Below are 12,522 nucleotides of genomic sequence, written 5' to 3'. Positions count from 1 at the left end.
GTGATGATGCAGTTTAGCAACAGCCTAAATAATGACATTTTTGTTTTTCTGGCTTCTTAATCCATGTGAGATGTGCTGGCTGTTATTTTAGTTCTGTGCCCCACAAGGCTTTCCAAGCAGTTCTCCAGACCTGTACACTGTACCCATTCCTATTTACAGAAACAGTCAGACTGCTGGTGTGAACACGTTCATTGGTTTGTAATGAAGTGTCTTTATGCTGGAGAAACTAAGCCTTTAATTAAAACCAGCTGGCAGTATAAACTGTTTCATGCTCCATAATACTGACCATGGGTTTCAGTTAGAGATTGAGAAAATCAGGGGATTTCTTCATCCTACCTAAAACTCTGGTTGCTGATTTTCCTCTTAGAGTGCTCCATCCCATACAAGAGATGAGTAAAAAAACTGCATTATAACAGTTTTGTGTCCAAAATGCTGCAGTATTTGCATCACAGAGAGTTTTACAAAAGGAAAATAACCCATGTGACAGCCACCTTGTTACTGTTTCTGCATTTCCAGTCAGCCAATTTCCTTGAGTTATAATAAAGGTAAATAAATACAGAGTCCAAAAATTTCAGCAAATATCATGCTCTCAATAGCATCCATACTGACAGTTGATAAGGGAGAGTGGCCGCATGTGCACGGTTTTGAGACATAAGAGATCAAGAAGAGAAGTACAACACAGCCATTACAATAATATCTCCCACAGGCAAAATCCAGTCCTAATTGTTTTCCATTTCAGTTACCAGTTAGCTTTGCTAATGCTATTTCATTATTTCCCTTCTCATGAAATCTATTCCCCCAAATTAAGTGAGTTTGCCCACAGCATTTTGTTGGTGAAACTACAGAGATGACCCTGTTTGGTATTTGCAGAAAGAGACGACAGTGATTAATTAGGCAAAAGATTAGGAGCAAGGCCAATCTGGGTCCTAATCCCAGCTGAGCCATTTATGGTGTAACCTTGGGGAAGTTACTTGACCTTCATGTTTCTCAGCAAACTCTGCTGGAAATTGGATACCAGCTGGACCTCAGAGAATACCAGACATGTCTGCTGAACTCCTCCCAATTAGCAAAGTTAGAATAATAGTGAGCAGGCTTGCATTATAATTGTGGAGTACTATGCACATAAATACAGTCAAGGATTAATGGCCTTCTTTCCCTTTCCTAGCAGGGATAAACTGATATTAAGAGGTGGCCTATGAACTACATATCCTGTCCAATTGTTGGCTGTATCATACTTTAAAATAATGGTGATCATGAGGCAAGTAGGCTTTAAAAGATTTCCAACTCTTCCCTTCCAACCAGCATTCTCCTGCACTTCCAGCAAGGACATTTATCAGATTAACTGCTAAACATTAGATTTATAGGCCCAGACTCTCAGCTGCATCCATGATGACTATGTGCAGTCCTTTAATATGGGATCAGTTCTACGCAGCTAGAAAAGACAAGTCCAAGTGTTCATAATCCCTTACGTGAAGTACCATTCTGGCCACAGTTACCCCAAACACACCTGCCAATGATCAGTCACTGACAGTGACTTTATATCATCAAGGAAATTCCTTTTGCCAGGTGTATCTCAAAGTCCTTTCATGCAACTAGCTTATTTTCCTGAACAGAGCCTAAATTTTCTTCCATCAATCTTTTGATTAGATTTAGATTTTGATTTAGATCCATTAATCTATTATTAATTTAGAAAAAAAGAAAAGAAATTAACAAAAAAAAAAAAGGAAAAAGAAAGGAGAAATAAAGGCCATGGTGAAGAGAGGCTCAGTCACTTTGGCAGTAAAATGATAGAGTCCCACATAATCCTCAGGGGGTCAATATGGGGTCCAGTATTCTGTAACTTCCTCATTAAAGGCTTTGATGATGGGGCAGAGTGCACCCTCAGCAAGTTTGCCAGTCATACTTGGGAAGAGTGATTAATACACCAGTTGGTTGTGCTGCCACCCAGAGACACCTGGACAGGCTGGAGAAATGGGGGGACAGGATTCTCAAGAACTTCAGCAAAACAAAGTGGTTGGACTAGATGATCTCCAAGGCTCGCTTCCAACCTCACCAATTCAGTGATTCTGTGGGTCTGAATGAAGCAAAAAAAAAAAAACAAACCATTAGGCAGAGGCATGGCATTCGTAGGTTTGACTCAAGGATAATCCTATTGCCTTCCTGATCAATAGTCCTGCAAGGATTTACAATCTATGAGTTTATGCGATATCTATTTTTACATATGCTCAGTGGGAGTTTATTAGAGATTGATAGTTAAAATTTCTAAGATAGTTACTCCTGAGCAGAATTAAACTTCCTTGCAGCTACAGATGAAAATAGTTGAGCTTACCTCATTTCACTTCTTTCTCAAAGGATGTTACAGAATTTCACTCCATGGACAGCAAAAAGCCTCCTAATTCCCAGTCTAATTTTTTTTGTAATGAATTATAACATTTCCCTCTTACACTGATACTACTATTTAACATCTTGTTTAACTTCGTAAAATGAAGGTTAAATGAAAATAAAGATTGTGTGAATTCTTTGGAGAAGTAGGTATCAAACTAGAAGCAGATTCAGGATCAAGGGTAAGTCAAGAAAGATGCAAAATAAGAGGAAGGACTGTCAAAATCCCCTTGGATTTTGTTAGGAGCTACTGGTGGCAGAGACAAACTAAGACTGGTGATTGTTGAGGAATGCAGGAGGGGAACCACAAGCCATGGGTACAATAGAGCTTTGTGTGATGGGGCATTGTGGCTCTCAAATTACTTAGGCAAAGGTACTGAGACAAGAAATCTACATTGAGGAATGTAGAGGTAAACTTACTCTCCCCTGAAGGTGGAGAGACAACTGGAACGGGTATTGTGAGCAAACTAAGGGGCAAGTCTGAGACACAGGGAAGAGTTTGTGTGTGAGACTGACACTGCAAGCTAATGACATCACTGAGTCAATATGCTGCAGTCCTATAGAATCATTCATCTATGGAATTTTTAATAAAGCTGGGAAATTATGTTTATAAAAGTTACTTAGTCAAAATTAAAACTAAGTAAAAAACTTAAAGAATAACAGAACTAAGACTTCTAAACATTTTATTTCATCCATCTCAACAAAAATCTGTTTATTAGAAAAGATTTTTTATTTAAAAAGTGAGAATTTAAACAGTAGTTGATAATAGCAACACTTGGACCAACTCTGCTTTTAAGTGCTAATTGGGTGCTGGATTGCTGACATAGGTTTAGTTCCTTGGATGGAACGGCAGAAATGCTTGGTCAGGACTTTATGCTTGTGATGGTTAATGTGTTATTTTGTCCTACTATCTTATTTATATTCCTTGAAGTGAAAACAGCAGCTAAACTCTCACTGAACCCCTTAGTGTAGCTTCACTGTGCCTATTGCAGATCTCACTCCAGTTTCACTATGGATTTGAATAGGGCTGAGGGACGTTGTCTGTCAGCCAGGAAACACGAAGTGTTAGGACAGGATTACTGCAATAGTAAGAACAGCTATGCACGGTAAATGCAGCTGCATGGAACACTGGAGAACAAAGTTTTATGTCTGCCTTTTCTAGAAGTCCCCTGGTATGCTGACTAGGCCACTGAAGCACCATGTTACCTCTGGAATTTCAGTGTCTCATTTTCTGAATAAAAGCTACTTACAATCCCAGTGAGCAGAAGTACACAGCAATTGGATCTGCCACCCATGCCAGTGGAGAACACTGTCAATATGCACAGTGAAATATCATGCTGAATTCTCTGAAGAGTTACCTTCCAGTTTTCTTAAATCGGGCACCCAACATGAATTTCAATTTGATTCTCTTCATAACCTAGATCCACTTCTATAAGAGGAACACTTACCTCAAAGAGATATTGTGAAGATGACTATTAATGAAAAGACCCATGAAAAAGTTCAGACTTATCTTTTCAAAAGTCTGACTAAACTGCAGTGAATAGAGGCAGGAATCCATAATGACATCCTTGTCTGTGACTGGGCAGAGCTTCCCATGTCACCACTCTGTTACAAACAGCAAATAACAAAATAGAAAAGTGACTTGTGAATAGGTCCAAAATCTAAATTTAAAAAGTAGGGTGAGATTTTACAGTGCAAACAAGTGTCTCAGGAATGTAGTTAGATCTCCTCTTTCAAAAGTTGAAGTGTTTGATCCACCCCCTGCTCCTGCTGGGATTACTGTCCGTGTGGCTGAACCATGACCTGTTCACTGGCAATCATTTGTGTCAATGCAATTTGACACTTCAGTTCTGGGGGTGAAACCCTCCAGGGAAGAAGTATTAACCATGGATTAACAGCAGTGAAAGGAGGTATGTCTATGCATGAAGCCTGAATATTAATTATTTTCAGAGTATTTTAGGCTGTGACCCATTTATTTTACTGGAAATAAAGCATTTACATATAGATTTTAGCACTGTGGTCACTGGGCCTAGTTTTAACTCCCAGTCTACTTTTTCATACTGGACAAAAATGAACATGAAATTATGGTAACCTCCTCTAAATTCTCTGGGTTTTGTGAAAATGAAAACCAGCAAATCATAATGTACTCTAATATCAGGCAGACATTTGCTTTATAGTATAATAGATATACAAACAAACAGACAAAAAAAAAAGCCACCAGAAGCACTTGAAGCATTTGAATGTACAGGAAGAAGAAGTGAACCATTAAAAAAAAAAAAGAGAGATAAAGCAAAAACCTACATTCATTAAGGATTCCCTAATCCCTCTAAGAGGTCTGTGTATCCAGAGGAGACCAGCAGAAGCATTAAAGATGGAAGATCAGTATCAAATAGTCAGCTCTTGTGAGCAGTGACTTTGGCATTTAAAAGTTCAGAGATTGCTGGGGGGAAATTAACCTCTATGCAGTGTTCTGTAACAAGGAAATTTTAAAAAAATTCTTGTCTGGGCACGCTGCCCAAAAAATTACAAGACTATAACATTAAATATGAAAGTAAATAAAATTCAAAGCAATCAGAAATGCCTACATGTTTTTCCTTCACAGCAGCAATGAGAAATCGCATCTTGTGAGCGTGTAACTGATATAGAACATAATTCTGCAGACGCTTCCAAGAGTCGAGAAGCTGACTCACGCAAGTAAAAGCTTGCATGAGTTGTGTGTTCAGCAATGCAGGTAACAAATTCAGTGCATGATAATGAAGACTTCAAACCTGTTGGGCAGTAGAACAGGTTGTTTTGGCATCCCTAACACCCATTCCATTTTGATGTGCTGCCAAGAATGGATTTACAACATCTCTCTGAAACTGCTGGTTGTGATACCCACATTGCTGCCATCTAAATGAGGGCAATGTCCCTTTTTTTAAAAATAGCTGAAACAATTGAAAACCACCAGCCCCAGAGGAGGTTCAGGGAAAATGGACAATAATGCTGTCTGAGGATTTCCAAGGGTCTGATAAAGGTTGGAGAGGTGAAAGACTGGTTTATATGGCAGGATGAATAAGAAATTAAAAGCAGGAGAAATGCCCAAGGAACACTCCAAGAGAACAGAAAAGCCATTACACAGGACTGTCCCTTGAATTTTTCTGCTACATCCTTTTGCATAATCTTCAGAAAAGAGACAGCAGAACAGCATGGTTGCTATGAAACTGCTTCCTGCTCTTTGGTTACTCTCTATCTACAGGATGCAAGAACAGGATGGCACATAGAAAAATAACCAGCAACCTTCATCACCACTTTCTTCTCCTGAGAGTGACAACCTGCAACAGCCTGTCTATAAGGGCAGCTGTAGGAAGATGAAAAGGTAGCATGGGGAAAGGGTGAGGCCGTTTGCAAGAAAGGAAACCTTGAGCTGTTCTTAAAATTAGCAGGGGGAAAACTGAAAATGCTTGCAAAAAAAGTCCCTTGGGCATTATGATCTGAAAAAATTAAAGTAAGAGCTGATTATTTCATGGAAGGAATTAACCAATTTCAGAGTTTTCACGGAAAACAAAACTCATTCCATGACGACATGGATTGCTGGAAAGCAGCAGCAACCATGCAGCCATGCAGGAAAGACAAGTTGTATCACCTACTGCTAGAAGCAGCAAGACAGGCCAGGAGGGTGGCCCATATTATGTGGAACAATTTCTCCAGAAAAAGGGAAGTCAAAAAAGAGCTTTGGTCAGCCAACTCTCTCCTGCAACTACAGCCATCCCTTTACTTCATGCAATGGTCCCCCCTCTTCCTCTTTACCCCTTTTCACTGGAGAAGAGCTGCAAAGAGTCTGATCAAGCCCCAGGTAGACAGCTCATTTCACCTAAAAGACCCCCCAAAAGAGGGTTTTCCCAGGGATGTGATCCAAACTAGTGAAAACATATGAACTTCACTGTCTACACCCACAGATGTTGGAGCACCTGTTGGTCTTTGCCACTCACATAACAAAATCTACGGCTGGGAAGTCTCCTGAATTTTGCAGTTGATTTCTTTCTGATCATTTATTTTGCAGCCACAAGGTGGTACTTGGTCGCTTGCAGTCAGCAGCTCACTTGCTACATTAGGCTGTTGCTCCACAAACTTAGACATCCGGTGAGAGGAGATGGGGAAGAGAACACACTGGAAAGTCACCTTCCCTCCAGTCTTTTGATTCTCCTCTGGGAGCAGAGCAGAAGCATACACACCAGGGCAGGGCTGTGCAACAATGCCCAGCATGTTACACCAGCTCAAGGTTTAGTGGTGCTCAGAGCTCTACAAAGCGTTAGACAATCAGTACTCTGAAAGCCTGCCTAAGTAGACAGCAGAAAATAAGTATTATTATTCTCATTGCAGTGATGTCAAATGGAGCCTCAGAGAGATTAAATGACCATGATCAGATAAGTGATATATTACAAAGCTAACTTGTAAATCCAAACCATCAAATTACCCGTCTAACATCATAATAACCAAGTCACTCTTCTTCAGTTTTTTCAAGTTTGTCCCTGAAGCTGGCCTAGAACTGTAGAAGTTTTCTCCCATTTTTTCCAGTGTCCCTCAGTCTTTTCCAGTCAGATGCAGAGAGGCTACAGGCATCTCACTATCCTGCGGGCTCGCAGATGCTGAGGAATACATTCGGTACAGGTAGCTGGGTGTGCAAGATGCAGGTAGAGCTCCGGTGATGAGAGCCCAAGACAGTGGCTGTGAACTGCCGCCCTTTGCATAACAAAGGGCCTGGGGACCTGTGGCGCCGGCCAGGGGACCGGACACTCAGCACAGCAGGAGTCGAGGATCCCAGACTCTCACGCGCATGGATTTTACGGGCATAAAAACTCCAGGGTTTCCTTTGTTCAAGGTCCCTCCTCGAAGGCTCAGTCTCAAACTGTCATTCTGTTGTTGAGCCAAGATTAAATTCTTTCAAGGATTCAGACGCCTAAGACTTTACTATGGGAAACCTGGTCTGACTGTGAGTGTGGCGAGTGTAGGGAGTCAAGCGGAGCTCAGGAGAGCTCACTGGAGCTTCCCGCTGGGAAGGGGCCTCGGCCCCAGCTCAGACTGTGACTGCCAGAGCAGCTGCTGATGGTCGGACGGGAAAGTTTCCTTAACACAGATGCATATTTCGGTGTAAACCTAAAGAGAGATACTTAGTCCAGGCTTTCCATATGAAGAGCAAACAGACGTTTCAACTCCCCAAATATCAGCAAATTCAACACCAAGTCATCTTAGGTGGAACACAACTATGTCAACAGTCAGGATGGAGGAACATAATTTAAAAAATGGGCATTGTGGGATCATCCAACCACAGCCCAGAGCTCTGAGCTGAAGAGGAACGACTCTGCCTATATTTCATTCTACTTATTCTTTTAACTGGCTACAATGTTTTCTATGTATTTATATAACTACATTTGTGTGCCCATTTATAGAGGTTTAAGATCAAAAAGCTGAAAATGTCATCAAAGCATTTCACTGTAAGTAGTTATCAAAAGTAAGAAAATCAAAGATCATGGAGACAGATTTGGCAAGGAGTATGAGGAAACCATTCCGAATTTTGCTTGAAAGAGTCATGCTGAAGAGCAAGTTCAGACTAATTTGGAGAGACAGTAACAAGAAAATCATGTTCCCCTTGTTCTAGTCTGAATTAGAGGCCAACGAGCAATTTCTCATTTTTTGTGGAAGTGCTGTTTTCTACCCTAACTGATCCTATCAGAAATTTCACAGCGCAACTACTTAATGCAGAGACGAAAACGCTACAGGCACGTCCAGACATCACGTAACCCACCGTATTCTGAGGGCTCATTCTGTGCTGACGGTGGTGGCAGAGGTCAGACTGGAGAGGAACGGTGATTTAAAGTGGTTTGAACTGCAAATACAAATGACAGAGAGCAGTAGCAATCTGCCTACATGAAGCATGAGTGCAATCATCTGCCTACGCTGGCCTCTCACAGGGAGGAAGAAGAGGGGACGGAGCAGGAGACATTCGAACCCTGTCCGGAGGGATTTCTCACCTCCCTGAACACTGCACGTTGCCAGTGTCATTCCTGTAAACATTTTGCCTCCCGCGGTTCCTCTCCTTTCAGGATTTCGTTGTTATCGTTCTGGAGACCCCCGGGGCACTGTGTCCCGAGGCAGGGCAGGTTCGGGAGGGAAGGGAAAGGAAGGGAGCAGCCGCGCTGCTGTCTGCGTGTGGCAGAACCTCATCTCCGGTCCTGGGCGTCCCTCTAGAGGTGAAACAGCAGCCTTGTCCCCAAATCTCCTTATCCACAGGCATCCCTGCCGGGCTGGCAAACAGGGATAGGAGTGTGAGTTCTGAGAAGTCGGCACGTATCCGAGCAGGTGTCGCTGAGCTGCTACAAACTGCCAGGTTGTCGTAGGCATCGCGTGGCACCGACATAACCCTACCCAGGAGCTGAGCACGGGCTCGGCTGCTGCTTCCCGCCCTTCTCGCGCCCCCAGCTCCTCAAACCCCGAGGCTGAAGATTTCAATATACTAACTAAGAATGATTATGCTTGATGGGCTATCTGTTTCTTTTTCATCCCTTTCCCCTACCGCATTCATGTCTGAACAAAGGGAAAACTATAAACACTTAAATGAGGACTGTTATGTGAATAAACGAAATGACAAACAAAATTATTAATGTTTATTGACTTTTTTATATCATCCAGCCTGTTTAATTACGGTCAGGAAAAAATATCCAAGTGTTTCTAACGAATGAAATATATACACGTGTGTACATATATATATATAAATAAATATATAAGGATTGTTAGATCTTTTGCTTCTTTCTCACAGTGATTACATATTGATCACAACAAGCCCCTCCAGAGAAGAGATAGCAACAAAAGCTCTTTGTCTGATTGCTCTGCTGCCAATTGACAGCATTTCACAGTCTGGATGCCCAATTTCACACACACATACACACAAAAATACATTTGCCTCTGCTCTGCAGTCACACACAATCAGTGAAGCTCTAAGCCAACAGCTTGTCACTTACTGTTACCAATGAACTCTGCAATTCAAATCAGCAAAGCACCCAAGGGAGTTGCAAAGGATTTTGCCATTGCATTTCAGGGGAACTGAGCTGCATCCTTGGTGAAGAGTACAGAAAAAAATGTACACATACAAACCTGGAAGCCAGAGCTGACTCAAGCCCAAGACCAGTGCCTTGCACTCTGCCTACCTAGGCTGTGGCAATCTATGTGGGAGTGCAGCTACTTAGTCACAGGCTGCATTGCTCCAAACCTGAGTCTTTGCTATCAGCGCTAGTTTCTCACCACAGCCCTTCACTAGATCCCAACCAACCTAAGCATCATGGGAGACTTTCCAGGATATATGTTCTGGAGCCAGACATCCATACCAGCCTTTTTCAAACCAATACATGATTCATTATCCAGCAAAATCGAACATTTGTGCACAGGCACCTACTAGACAAATTCATAAAAAGCCAAAAAATTCTCCAACACCCTTTAGCTGAAGTGACTAATCCCAATGGCACACACAAGATACCCACAAATGTAAGGTTCTGTACTTAGAATGACAGGAAATTCAAGAATCTACCAATTCACTTACATATGAAGATGATCCTGAAACTAAGACACTCCCATGCATTCTCAGAGTTGGAATTACTTTCAACCTGTGAACACTTAATCATTTCTGTTTCTTTTAAAATAGCACTGTGTATATTGTAACCCTGTTTCAAGTGAGATGCTTCAAAATACTTTGCACACAAACAAACCTGACAGGCTTCCTTGCAGCAACCACCCGGCTAAGTTTTTGTCCTCAGCACACAGAACCCACCTGGCTTTTCTTTTGCACTGGGGCAAGCAGTTTTAAATCACACTGCATTATCAGGAGCCTGCAAATGACCTGTAATCTGTCATAGCTTCCTATTCAGTAACCCCAAACTGACTCTTGGAATTTAAATCCCTAAAAAGCATACAGAAATTGTGGGTCTACATCAAATTGCTGCAAAGTAAAAGCTGCCTGGTTTTGCTGCTCTCTCCTTATTCTCATTACAAAAATATTTTAAGACTGGGTGACTTTGGTTTCTGCATGCAAGACCTTCATTTATTGGAAGCCAATACATGCACATATTAATTTACCCAGCTACTTTTGCTAACAATCTTCAATGTCTTTTTTTAAAATATGTGAATGGGACTAATTCTAGATATTCACTTCAAAAGGTTCTGCTAGTAGGAATAAACCTGCAGCAATGGATAAAGAGAGTTAGGAAGAGGGCTTGAGTTTTGTTGTTTTTAATAAATTGTTTCTTTCTCCTGTTTAAACCAGGACATTGTGTGAATACTACAGAAAGAACAACATCATTAGATCCTATTGGAGAATTAGAAAGCAAGTGGCAGTGCTAGATTTGACAGCTCCATAAACAGAAACATTTCGTTATCAGGAAAACGGCCATGACAAGTTCAGCAAATTTCAGCCCAGAAATTTGGGCTTCATTCTCAGCCAGGGTTTCACAAGTAGCAATCACAACACTTCTCACAGATGTCCTTATCGATGCCCTTCCTAAATACTGATCCTCAAAGTAGCCCCGATATTGTCCTAAATCCATTTGATTCATATTGCAAAAAGCCTGCAGGCAGTTACTGTGACAGTGTTTGGGAACATACTGAGGATGGAGGTTGGAAGATGCACTAAAGCCACAAGCCACACTAAGGCAAATAGCATGCTTAGGGTTTCTAACTAGCTGCCCTTTCTGTGTCAGATGGGACACCCTTAATGATATGGGAATTTATGTAGTCTCTAAACCTTTTTAAATGGCATCCATACACAATTATTCAGTCTTCTGTTTCTAAAGGAATTTATTTTCCTCAATTACATCATTAATATCCCAGGTAAATAGACTGTGAGATAGAGAGCTACCTACACTCAGATTACAGCCATTCCTACAGCTGGGAGCAGGAATGGTAGCACAACTCTTTGTGCTGCATGTGGCACTGAAAGTAATAAATTATTCAGTAAAGACTGTACAGGTCTGACAACTTAAGAAAAAAACTTTCTCAGTATCAAAACTTCAACTGACTTTAGTGGGAACAGAACTGAACTGTTGCAGTAACTAGAATCAGATTTAAAAATCTGGATTATGGGTAGCCCTCAATTAAACCTTGGTGATGATATGCTTATGACATGTTTAAATTATGCTAATACAGTCTTGGAAGGTTTTATCAATTCCACTGAGCAACCTGGCTATTTCCCAGCTGGTTGGAAGCAGGTCAAAGTTAGGCAATGCTTCCAGGGCAGGCTCCTGCCAGACATGAGTAATTACCCTGGAATCTTACTCCTGAGACCTCTTTCTAAATGATGTGAAAAATAGCCCATGTTAAACTGCATTTTACAAATTGACATTTTCTCTCCATACCAGGGTCTTAGTTAAGTAGTTTAGGTGTTCATAGAAAAACCCTGGCTGTAATTGTACCATTTATTCCTCTGTTTCAGAAAGAAGCTAAAAACAGGAAGGGAAGACAAATGCTGCAGTCCTCTACAATGCTGTTCAGCTCATTGAGCTGCTCCTCCTGATACAGCTAAATAAAAGTGGTGATTCCATGACACTGTAAAATTAGTCTTGATACACTTATATAGATTTGTGTTGCAAATAATTCAAATTTGAAAATGGCTGAAAACAGATACGTGCAGCGCATCTGTTTTCAACTTCTCCTACATCCATATATCCACTTTTGTTGCGGAGATTTTTCTGATCATATGTTGCTGGCTTGCTCCCTCATTTTCTCTGCCTAAAGTATGTCTTAGGAAGTGAAATGTACATTACCATTATTAAATTTTACATCATGACCTCAGTAGTTTCACGAGAAACACAAAATCCCAGTCAAAGGGAATGGGGACAGTAAAATAATGTTTCTCCTGTTGTGAGGGGGATGTTGTAGCTATGCTGAAGAGCTCTGTCGATTCACTTTGTGTTCTGCAACCTCAAGAGTATTTCACTGCTTGCCCTCATTTAACTGCAGACCATTCACCAGTCAAAAATGTATATTTTGGCTTTGGAAAGTACTCACAAACCACTAGAGAAAGGCCATGAAATAATATTCAGTATGACCTAATCTGAACTCAGAAGCAAACCCAGTAGAGTCTTTTCTAACTTCTCCAGTGTTTTTTCTTTGAAT

Source organism: Corvus kubaryi, unplaced genomic scaffold (assembly GCF_017639235.1).
Source record: "Corvus kubaryi isolate FWS band 111438036 unplaced genomic scaffold, C.kubaryi_AGA036_p1.0 138, whole genome shotgun sequence".
Lineage (NCBI taxonomy): Eukaryota > Metazoa > Chordata > Aves > Passeriformes > Corvidae > Corvus > Corvus kubaryi.
This window is presented reverse-complemented; position numbering follows the sequence as displayed.